General features: G+C 39.9%; 2 protein-coding genes across 2 annotated transcripts in view; both read right to left on the bottom strand.

Annotated features, from left to right (window-relative positions):
- Positions 1-13012, bottom strand: part of LOC134848411 (TBC1 domain family member 25-like) — a 548746-nt gene that overhangs the window by 207266 nt on the left and 328468 nt on the right. The window lies entirely within an intron of this gene.
- The window catches only part of LOC134848414 (RNA polymerase II-associated factor 1 homolog), a 201036-nt gene that overhangs the window by 137821 nt on the left and 50203 nt on the right, over positions 1-13012 (bottom strand). The window lies entirely within an intron of this gene.

Raw genomic sequence — 13012 nt, 5'->3', positions numbered from 1 at the left:
GATAAAGGATATCAACCTAAAACAACACAAAAGAAGAAGAGTGCCAATTCATCTCATAAAAAGCCTGGTGAAAGAATTGAACCAACTAATAGACCAGAAAAACATCAAAAACTCGATAAACTGATGGACAGGCAATTTCTTTGTGCGAATGTGAGAACGGTAAGAAAAGGACTAAACAGTAAATTTAGCGCTAGTTTGGAAAAAAAATTAATTTCATTCGCAAAAACAAGTATCAAATGCCCAACATCAAATTGCTACTCGACAAAATTGTACAAATCATCACGACGAAAAGAAACAACACTATTTTCAACACTCGATCTTCAATATGCATATTCACAGATCACTTTGATTTTCGAAACGAAAAACAGTGCAATTTCAGCCTCATTGGAGGCAATGCGGCTGGAAGATATGAATTGCAAACGGGATTTTACGGCCTCACGGACAGGCAGCCGATTTTCAAAAGGCAATAGATCTCACATATACTAGCAGTGAAAACACATTTGTATTCTTAGACGACATGCTACTTTTAATAAAAGGGTCTAAAGGCGTACACAAAGAGCAACTAAAAAAAACTTTAACAAAACTAAATGACGAAAACTTAGCAATATCACTCGATAAAAACCAATTCGTGTGTTACCAAGCTGAATGGCTTGGGTATCAAATCATTAGCGAAGGCACCAAGCCACTAAACCAAAAAACAGACGCGATACAAAAACTCACGCGACCAAAAACTATCAAACAAGTCAAAAATTTCAAGGGCTCAATGCACCATCTCCCAAGACATATACCAAAATTATCAAAAATAGCGTCGGCACTGTATTCATTTTAACACAAACACAAAAAAAATGGTTGGAAAACGGAACGGATCATACAACCGGATTTAACCAAATACTAATACTTGTATCTAAAATAAATGAAAAAAAAAAAAAACATTTCAATCAATTTAGAGACCCGTGATCTGAGCCGCACCTATATTTGGCTTAAATGCCGCACATGAGTAATTACATAAGAACGCGGAGTGGCAATAGTATACGTATCGAGCTTCCAAAAATCAGTAGTTGAAAAACATTCCGTAGATGAAATAGAGTTATTAGGGATCGTATGGGCAATATAACACACCAATTAATATTTATTTGGTAAACACTTTACCGTCATCACAGACCACCAATCTTGAATCAGCGCATTAAACGCCAGCGAAAGATCAAAAACCATCCAAAGAATGCTTTTCATATGAATTGATCGTTTGATCCCATTTACCTCTGACATAAATTACTTTGCGATGACGAAAATAGGCTTAAAATAATATATCTGTCCAGAAATCCGGTAGGATTATTTAACCCCCATCGAGTAGGACGAGGAATTTGTGGTAGCGTCAATTAACTCATTCATCTCAAATCTTGAATTGTTTTGCCAATCAGAATCATGCACCGATTTGGCTGATGAAAACGCGAGCGGAAAACGAAAGGAAGTTAGCTACTCAATTGCAATTTCTAGCGCATTTCAAACATTTCAATCAAACCGATCAGGGTCAGAAAAAAACTACACAAAAACGATGATTAGATCAAACTTTCACTCAGAAAAGAGCTGCCTACAAAAATAACAGCACAACAAACAATAAACTCTACCGAATTTCTAAAGAAAAACATGAGTCGGCGAATGGAAACCAAGGGAGTTAAGGAATGATTCATTTCAGACTGGGCCATAACAAGAGGCGCAGAAAAACAAAATGAACCACAAACATCAAGCGGAAGACAGCAAAAAATAGTTTGGAAAGGAGAACCAGGTAGGGAAGAGAGTCTATCCGACCCAAGATGGCACAGCCGTACAACCACAAGGACATACGGAAGCTGGATATCAATCTCGACAAGCAGAATACAGATAAATGATACACGAGAAGCAATCAACAAGAACGAAAAAACCATAAAATTTCCGAAAACTATCTTCTCAGTAAGCCCGACCAGCCTATCCGATGACATGGACGACGGAAGGTTAATAAGAACCACCAAGCAAGACACATCACCCGAGAGGGCCAAAGGCCCGAAAGGAAAAGACTCTTCAATGAAACAAACGGCAACACAGGAAAAATTGTCACAAACGCAAACAATAATACAAACAACCCAAAAATAAAGCAAGCAGTCCCAAACAGAATTGGCAACCCGAAGTTAATGATCAGTAAAAATACTGCGTGAGCGGGGTAGACCCAACTCAACAATAAATAGAGGAGACCACACCAAACGAGGCCCACCAACAATGACGAGCCTCAACACTCACTAATTCGAAGCCTGTCATGAAATGATAGTAGCGAGTGTGGTAGCTACAGTGGATCAGAGAGCGCAAGAGAAGGAAAAGAAGGCACGCTCTTTCCCAGGAAAAAATTAAAAAAACATATGGGAATCAGCTTCCCTGCAGCCATTCAAGAGGATCGAAATCTGGATTGATACTCAAATTTGTCAGGATAAGAGACTGGGATACACTGAAATGTGCCTCCGGGGACTACAAGTGTGAAATGTATTATTAATGTTTGATCGTTTAAATTCTGAGCTTTACTGATCGTTGACCTTTACGTTATTAATTTATATACACCTGCCAAAAGCGCAACGGCTTTTGGTAGACTTGGAATTTGTTCACTATCTTTTGTGATATGCAACAAAACAACAGAAAACTAATTCAATCTTTTTAACCTCTTTTACTTTAGTTAGCAATCATCGTCTTTTATTTAGTCTTAAATAAAAGCCTACATTTTACTGTAGGAATCTTACCCAACCTTAGTCTTAATCTAGTCTTAGTTTAAGTTACCCACACTTAATCAACCACGAGTGTTATCCTAATTTTTTAACTTGGCGCAGTCAAACGAATCGAATCTACGAGGACTAGAGTTTTTTTGGAACAACTCATCAAATGAAAATCAACACGACTGGGAAAGGTGGTCGGAAAAGTTTCAATTGACAATTATCGCGAAAGATTCCGTAGACATCGAAGATGTAATTGACCCACCGATAAGAAACGAACTAGCATACCCTACGGCAGAACCACCGGACCCGTCCGATGATCAAGCCCGTCGGGCCGAAAAAGAAGAACACCACAGAATAGCCGTACAAAATTATAACAAAGAATTGAGAAGGAGAAGGGCGGAAGACAACGCAAAATTCAATGGACTCCAAATCGGAGACATTGACAAGAAGCTAAAATCACAGTTATACCTAGCACTCGGAAAAGAAGGACAGAAATGCTTCTCACATAAAAATCCTGGGAAAAGAATTCTGGATATTAATTTCGCAGAATTTTGGGAACTACTAAAAACTACCTTCACGATCACTACAAACTTAACATACGAAAGATTTAAATTTTTTGGCCGAAGACAGAAAGAACTTGAGTCTTTATAAAAATTCCACGAAATACTTTCTGAACTAGCAAAAAATTGTAAACTGGGGGAACTCGAGTCAGAATTAGTAAGAGACATTTTCATCACAAACATGACAAATGTCGAGATCCAGAAGAAACTATGTATAGAATACTTGACCCCAGAAAACGTACTATCCTACGTATTAGTTCACGACAAAGGCACTGAAATCCATCAACAGTACCTAAAATTCCCAACTTATAACGCAGTACCAAGACCACAATACGTAAAGAATGAACCAACCCTAAACATTGTCGAAAATAACAACTGCCGCAACTGTGGTCAGTAATTCAAAAAAGGACATTTATCCACATGCCCGGCCAGAGATAGAAATTGCAATACGTGCGGACGCAAAGGACATTTTGCTAAACATTGCAGGAGTTCAGCAAGGACACAAACAAACATCGTCGAACAGAATCGAGTACCTCAGGATAACGAAAATATCCGGGCTAACCCGCAGGAAAATCCCGAATTCTAGGTCAACTTAGACGATTTCTTAGTTCTAGCTGTAGACACGGATAGCCAAATAAATGCTGTAGAAGACAAGATAGAACGCGGAGTGAGAACAGTATTCAATCACGAAGGACTAGAACTGAAAAAGACACTAAAGGTATCTCTGGGAAATTTCAACCCTTACTGTACTGAAATTCAAATTGACTCAGCAAGTCCAGTTTCATTCATGAAAAAAGATCTACTACACGAATTGAAGATACGAGATAGATGTTTAAAGCTAGAACCTGTGGACGAAATAACAAAGAAAGCATACCAGGGCTTCGGGAGTACAATCAACATTATTGGAAGAGTTAGAGTGAGAATCCGATCGAAGGGCTGGGAGGCTAGCGACCAAAAACTCTGCATCACCGAAGGGGCTGAAAGAAATCTACTGGGAAATGACATCTTACCGAATCTGGGAATCGTAGTATTCTAGAAACAACCTCCACCCAATGGGCCAAAGTCATGGAAAGACCAGAAAGGATCACCCATTGGGATAAACTTCAACCAAATAAAATTCGCATCGGATAACAAACAAGACCAAAGCCAAGAGACACCATCTCAAAGTGAGTTTAAAACATACATATCAAAACATTTTTCAGACCTCATAAAAAGAACTGGTAGATCAAAGAACTTCGTAGTTAATACTTATTTTAACGAACCAATAATCCCGATCCATCTTCTCCCTAAAGTCAAATTATGTAGTGACCAATTACTAAGAGACGGACACATTGAAAATTTATCTAGATGCTCTGAAGATTGTTTCATCTCCCCCATCGAGATTACAGCAAAAAGGGATGGATCAAATAAACTAGCATTAAACTCGAAACTATTGAACAAACAGATATTTCGTAATAGATATCAAATGCCGAACCTATTCGAACTAATTGATAACGTAGCAGTTACGATTAGCGGCCATGATGAAAGAAACATCTGGTTCTCATCGATTGATCTAAAATACGCTCACAGTCAAATACCGCTTTCTAAAAAGGCAAGTAATCAATGTAATTTCAATATCGTGGGGGGAGAAGTAACGGGTTCCTACCGTTTTAAAACCGGATTTTATGGACTAGGCGATATGCCTAATGAATTTCAACGCATAATGGACTGTTTGACGGAAAAACTACCAAATACCCATTGTTACCTCGACGACATCCAAATCGCCACCGTGGGTAGCGAGGACGAACATAAAAAGCTAGTTATTAACGTTTTAAAAACGCTAGACGACAAGGGACTAGCCATAAAATGGGAAAAATGCACATTCTTAACTCACAACATAGAATGGTTGGGATTTAAAATCGATGCAAAAGGGACGACACCACTAATACATGAATCTGACGCAATCAGAAGTCTGAAAGAACCAAATTGTATCAAAGATATTAGATCATTAATGGGATCGATTAATCAATTTAGTAAGTTCATACCAAATTTAGCGTCACTATCAACTACGTTTAGAGAACTTATGCAAAAAAATAAACCATTTAAGTGGTCCACAGCACACACGGAAGTGTTTGAAAAAATCAAGAAAGAAATTTGCAACACGGTGATGAATCATCATTTCGATGTAAAACTGAACACTCGAGTGAAATGCGATGCCTCACATTTAGGATTGGGCGCGTCCATCGAACAAGACCATCGGGGGAATTGGAAGACCGTAGCGTTCGCAAGCAGATTTTTGAATATTGCCGAATTAAAATACATCATCAATGAACTCGAACTACTGGTATTAGTGTGGGCATTAGACCATATCAAAAATTACCTATTGGGCAAACAATTCTCAATTTTAACAGACCACAAAGCCTTAATAGGAGCACTGAAAGACGACAAATATACTAAAACGGCTCAATCACGTCTCACCCGTTGGGCGGACAAATTACTACCATTCGACTTTACTGTCGAACATTTACCCGGTAAAGATATGGGATTCGTTGATTATATATCCCGACACCCATCGGGTGAACCCGTACCAGTTTCTCTGGATGATGAAAAATTTGTTATCGCATCAGTAAATCAGATTAGTACGCTCCTAGTTTTTGATCATCTAATGCCGAGAAATTCGTGATCGCAAATAAGAAACAAATTCTCTCAACTTTTCTTAGCACATGACGTCACTTCCTGCAACACGATTGGCCAGTCGACAGATCATATGACCAGCCAAGAAATAGAACGTGAGAAACGAATTGCTAACGCTGCTGAATTGTTTCAAGCGATAGCTAACTATTCCAACATTTCAGTGTGCCAAAATTCTCACTCACGTACGGAACAGTATGATTCATCTTGCAAAATAAACTACTTTTTTAGTAATTTTAACATCTTGAAAGAAATGGCCGAACAAATTGAATTTAACCAACAGAAAGAACTTATTACAAATGAAAACATGGACTCTTTAACACCAAGTACCAGTAACCCGTCGGATAACCCCGTGAAAAGATCACCTAGTAAACAGAAAACAGTCAACATATTCCCTTTTTCTTGGCCAGAAATATTTGATTCAAAATTTATGTCCCTCTTATCAAAACAAGATCTAGTTCTGAAAAAGATAATTAAAGCAATTGAGGAAGACCGCAAACAAGATAATCTACAACTGGGAATTTACTATAAATCGTACTTAAATAATTTACACGTCAGCGGAGGATGTCTTTATCTGGACAATCGATTAGTTATCCCAGCATGCCTAAGATCGACAATGCTCAACCGACTACATGAAGCTCACCCTGGCCAGTTCGCAATGAAAAGTCTGGCAACTCAATACATCTGGTGGCCGAAAATTTACCGCGAAATCCAAGTCCACGGCGAAAACTGTATTGAGTGCGTGAAAGCAGGTAAAAACTTGAAACCTCTTTAAATCACAATACCCTAGGGAAACTTCCAACGGTCGAAGAGCCAAACCAAGAAATGGAATTAGATTTCGCCGGTCCGTTACCTTTAGTATGGGGAACAAAAAATACATATTGGTGTCTGTGGATAGATTTTCAAAATTCCCATCAGCTCAAATAACATCCAGCACATCGGCAAAATCTATCATAAACTTCCTTAGTAAATACATTGCTCTACATGGGATACCTAGAACCATTAGAACAGATCAGGGATCTGGTTTTATCTCCAAGGAAGTCAGAGAATTCTGCCACGAACACAACATAAAAGTGATATTTAGCCCAGTGGGTGATCATAGAGCTACCGGACTAGTGGAACGCTTAATCAGAACCATTAAGGAAAGACTCTTGGTTATGGCACAAGAACGTCCAAAACCTTTGCTGGAATCTGCACTTCTGAAAATAATAAAATGCTTAAGAACGGTAACTCAACAGTCGCTTAACTGCTCTCCCTTCGAAGCACATTTCGGTAGATCCCCAAACACCATCTGGCATAATTTGGTCAAAGCACCCTCTTCAAATAACCTTGATTGGAACAAAATTTGTTATGTATAGATAAGGGCAAAAAACTCATGAGCCGAGAGCGAAGACACGACTGGGACGCCCCTGACGATATAGAAGACGGAGACGTTGACGAAAACTCCTCATCCTCGGAGGATATCTCCAATGCAGTGAGATACGTACCAACCAGTGCTGGATCCCCAGTAAAAGTGCTCTCTCGGGCAGAAAAACGAGATGCCTTGGGCATAAAGGACTCAATACTGAACAACCCGCCGGGTAAGACCACTATTTATTGAAAAGTCCAAGATAGAACGAAAAGTGAACCTTTCTATAGAGTACTCAAGGATACGTAATACGTAAATCTGATTTAGCTATTAAAAGACAACTCACTCAGAAGAAACCCAGCCCGAGAAAACGAGATCAATTAGTTAGATTCTACGCAACTAAAGGACTGAGGAAAACTGCAAAACCGCAGAGAAATGTCGGGTTTAAAAGTTCAAGAACGACGCAAAAGAAAAGAAACCTCCAGTCGAAATTCGAAGAGCTTGATATAGCGAGGCGGAACGCGGCCATGAACAGCTCTATGGAAACTCTTCGCAGAGAGGAAGAAGGACAGAGGAAGAGATTAAGAATCCCAATAGGCCTCGAAAGTGACCAAGAATCAAGCCCGTCGGGTAACCCCCGACCATCGAAAAAGTTGTGATAATGAACCTGGAACGATGAACGAATCATATGGAGAGATATCAGACGATAACGCCAGCGACCTAATTTCACTAAAAAACCTTAAGGATAAAACATCACTTGAAGTTACAAAATCGGAGGAACACCTAATCTCCGACAGAACAGATCGTAAGCCAGAAATACCGGATCATGTCGAACAGAAGGTCGAGTTGGATAAAATTCCCCTGATCGACTTGGATTCAGGTGATAATGAAAGAGACCCACAGGTGACCCCGCAGTTGGTTTTCCTGGACACTATTGAGGAGGCCGATCAATCGAATCAAGAAAAGCCGTTTCTTCCGGAGAATCCTGAAGGGGAACCTACCGAGATTAGTGTAGAGCCAATCGCCATGGCGGAGGCGGAAACTAAGCAACCATACACTGACCTTGCCACTAAAAAACCGAAACTGTCCGGTACCGCTAAGAGGAAAGCGTCATCTCCGGTGAAATCACCGCCCTCGAAGAAACTGCCAGAGATCTTTACACGACAGAACACCAGACCTATGCGAACTAGACAGCCTCCCAAGATGCTAGGTGAGAGAGCGTTTACCAGTGTAGTCGATTTAACAGATGAAAATCAGGACGGCTCAACATTTGGTTCACCTATTACTCCCCCAGCTTACACAATGATAGAAGCAACTACCGTCGAAATGAAAAGCCATCAAGTTGACTTTGTGGACTTAAGACCTTAACATCACCCTCATCTTCGCGTCCCACTATAGTTCATTTGCGGTAAGAGAGCTCTGTGTACCCAAGTGATTCGAAGCCCTCGGTAGCAGCTGACCAACATACTCCTCGCAAGAAGGTCAAATTTAGTCCTGAGGTCTGTACCACTCAATTCAACCCATCGGGCCTACCCTCCGAAACCTCTTATTCAACATCTGCTTCCATTGTACTTGACCCGGACTGGCTGAACACTTCCTTTATCATTTCGGCGATAGAACTCTTAGGACGGCCAATGACGCTGGAGGAGTTAAGGAGAATCAACAAAGCTGCAAATCGGGAAGCGAATTAGAAGTAGGAAGATCAGTCTAGATGCTATTAAAAACTTTCAGAAACTTTCAGAAACTCTATTAAAACAAACTTTTAGTACCCTAGTATTCTGTCTATTGTTGAATGCTACGTAACATTATGACGCCTTTAGAGTTATATAAACTCTCAGTGCTGGCATAAAACGCCAGAAATTTTAGATTATTTCTGGCAACACTAAAAATTTTAAATTGAGCCCCATAACCTCGCTTTCGATGAGGTTAAATTCTCTATCACCCATTGGGTGCTACCACTGGATAATTATTAGACCTATCCATTATAGTACTACCCTTTCCTAAATTGGGCCTGTCTGTGGGGATATTACCCTGCCTACCCTTCTGCCTCACCTACCCCAGCGCTATTTCAGTTTCAGTTCTTTGCTCAGCTAAAGTAATTGAATTACATTTAATTTCGCCTGACGAAACATGCTATTTGATCCAAGGTGCTTTGTTTTTTTTTTCTTTTAAGTTGTTAGTTAAAGAAAACTTCTTCCAGTCCATCGGGCCCGTTTGTGCGGTCTCCTCCGACCCGTACACCCGTTCCTTCGACCTGCTAACCGTGCTTTAAATTTTTGGTCATTAGGAAACATGCTTTCATGGTCCTCGGTGCTTTGTTGAGATTACTGTCTTCTTTTAAATTGGACTCACTTTTGGGGTCTTGGCCAACGAGCCCACTTGTTCATTCAACCCAGCGCCCAAATACTTCTTTTGCGAGGCGAAAGTAATAGGTTTTAAATAAATTTTCGCGGGGAATGTGAAATGTTTTAATAATGTTTGATCGTTTAACCTCTGAGCTTTACTGATCGTTGACTTTTACGTTATGAATTTATATACACCTGCCGAAAGCGCAACGGCTTTTGGTAGACTTGGAATTTGTTCTTTATCTTTTGTGATATGCAACAAATCAACAGAAATCTAATTCAATCTTTTTAACTTCTTTTACTTTAGTTAGCAATCATCGTCTTTTATTTAGTCTTAAATAAAAGCCTACATTTTACTGTAGGAATCTTACCCAACCTTAGTCTTAATCTAGTCTTAGTTTAAGTTACCCACTCTTAATCAACCACGAGTGTTATCCTATTTTTTTTAACAACTAGTACAATATAAGCAATCACCTGTATGTCAAGGTTGAAATCCTACTAATAAACGAGACACTTATTATACCACAGCAACTCAAGCAAACAATCCTCGACAGCCTGAAATTCACGCACCCTGCAGCAGTCGCAATGCTTGACTTGTGTAAGAACATATGGTTTCCACCCATACACAGAACCATAGTCCTAATGGCACACAGCTGCCGTTATTGCACTGAACAAGGTAAAAAACTTGAAACAAGCACTAAGTAAATGAAAATCGTTTCTAATAGAATAGCAGTCGAGCCAAAAAAGGAGGTTCAATCAGGTTTCGCGGGACCCCTACCGGATGAATTAAAAAAGACGCTTACATTTTAGTCGCCGGTCCCAACGGCAATATTTTATTACAGATAAAACCTCGGATGTTGCCATAAAATTCATGCAAAGATGTATAACGAAAGACGGTGTCCCATGAAAGTTAGGGTGTGACCTAGCGCAAACGTTCTTCCGCAAACAATTAACATAAACTTCGTATTTGCCCCGGTAGACGATCATAGATCCACTGAGGTAGTTGAACGGATGTTACAAGTGCTGAAACGTGGGTTGGGAGTATTGCGTGCAAATAGATAGCACCCCCCATTTAAACCCACGTCTGATGTCGCAGAAATCATAAACACAAGTAGAAAAACTCTGCACGGAGTCACAAAACCCCCCCCCTTCCAAGCCCATATGGAACAAAAACCAAACACTCCCTTATTAAAAGTAGCGATTAATAGTTCACAAAATTTTCTAAACTGGGAAAACGCAAAACAAGCTTGTGTAGATCGAAAAATTTGATAATGCAACCCTCACTCCCCGCAGAGATAATGCACAATTTAAACAGCTAGATGAAGATAAAAAGAAGGCCTAGATTCTAGGTTCAAAGAAACACAAACCCAAGTCAACATAAACACTAAGAAACACATACACTCGTAGCCAAATATTGGTTAAACTCGCCACAACAGTAAAAGAATAAAAAACATTCGAACAAAAATACAAAACAAAAGACAGAAAAATACAAACATACACGCCGCACACGCCTTGTGTACAAACACGAGGCAAACAAACTAGATTGTTCAGAAGCAGTGGATCGCTTTTGCCCCAAATCCCAAAACCTAGACACTCACGATTAAGTGACCTACATACAAGTCTACAAGACGTACGTGTCCATGTTTACGATTTTTACATAGAAAAACCGAATGCGCTCCAACATCCAATGTCACGGAAAATTAGAATATGGGGCTGCCCAGAAAACTGTCCCGAAAGGAACGGCAAACCCTTGGAGACTCCGAGTCAGAATTGAAATGAAAAGCGCAAAGCGAAACCAACTTCAAGTCAAGCAAGGGGCATGACCTTCAAACTATCAGAATAAAAGGAAAGCAAAGGACCCGGCTCCTTCATAGAGTGAGGACTGGTCATTGACCACGTTCGAGAACACGCAACCTCCTCCAAACGCATCAACGTCAAGAAGATAAAGCAACTGCCACAGTACCAAAGAGAGCCAACGCGAAGATCAACACGGGCGAGACAAACAACACAGACAAAGGCATTGGAAACCCCAACCCAATAGTAAACATTGAATCACAGAAGAAATTCACAATAACATCCCCCGAAAAGCCACCTCAACTTCGGCCTGCTCAAAAAAGATGTAGCCAACCTAACAGCGTTAAGAGCTTCACTCATCAGATGAGTTTCCAAGAGAAATCACCTGAATTCATTACATGTATTAAATTCATAGAAACCATCGAAACTATCAGTCAACGTGAAAAAAATTAACGTGTTGGACCTTATATCTTTGACCGAAAGCCCGTAAAAACAGAAGAAAGACCAACCAAGTACAGGACATAGCAAACGAAATCGAGGCATACACTGATAGTGATGTGAAAGGCCAGGAGGAAGCGGCGGCTCAAGACCATTTCAACACCACAGAGATGCACGAGAAGCAACAAGACGAGGAAGACGAGGAGAACGATTCAATCAAGACGAAGCAGAGTGAGGAAGCGGAAAAGTCAGCAGGAAGTGAACAAAATTAAATAGTACTACTAGTCCCACGGGGACTCAAAACTCAATTCTGAAAAAACTCATTATAGTCCCAACGAGACTCAAAATTCAATTCAAAGCAAGAGAGGGGAATGTCATCCGGCCGGATTGACATCAACCAGTTGTTTTATATATTTCTATGCTTATATATCTACATTATCTATATTATCTACCGACCTTGAACAACACGGCCAGACCGAAACCATAGAGCATAGAACGCTCAGAGCAAAGACTAACAGATTATCTTTCAGCTGCTTTTTCATTCTTTTCTAAGTTACCAAGCTAGTTTGCCAAACCCTGTGGGCTCTTTTTTCATTCATACGTAGCGGTATGACATATTCTATGCAACACGTCTGTTGATTTTTACTAACTTGTTTGTGCTGCCTTTTTACTTACTTGCTGGGTCAATTACGACCGGTATGACCTTGTATTGTAATTTAGTTTCAACTACTTTCGCTTTGGCAGCATAGTTTTGCTGGCTTTCATGAAAACTGATTAAGCTCGAGGCTTCGCCTTCACTCGAGCACAGTATCCTTCCTTGCATACATATAAGTCAAAAAATCAATTCTAAAGAGTCGGAAGCCTCTGCTAAATTGCATATTTGTTAAGGTTTAATTTGCGAAGATTTGACAATTTCACGTCAAATCACAATCGCTGTTCATTTAGAGTAGTGTATGTCAACTTTGTTTTCAGGTGAAAGCAGTTCCACCCTGGTAAGTTTTTCAAATTTCCTAAGATGGCCTAAAAAGTCACTGATGTGTCCGAGACTGTATCTTCTTGTCTTTTCACATGACTGCCATCTATCATGAGTTTTCCCAAGTTCTACTTCAAGGTTGTTCTCAGATT

The sequence above is a fragment of the Symsagittifera roscoffensis genome, chromosome 6 (genome assembly GCF_963678635.1).
Source record: "Symsagittifera roscoffensis chromosome 6, txSymRosc1.1, whole genome shotgun sequence".
NCBI lineage: Eukaryota > Metazoa > Xenacoelomorpha > Acoela > Convolutidae > Symsagittifera > Symsagittifera roscoffensis.
This window is presented reverse-complemented; position numbering and strand designations above follow the sequence as displayed.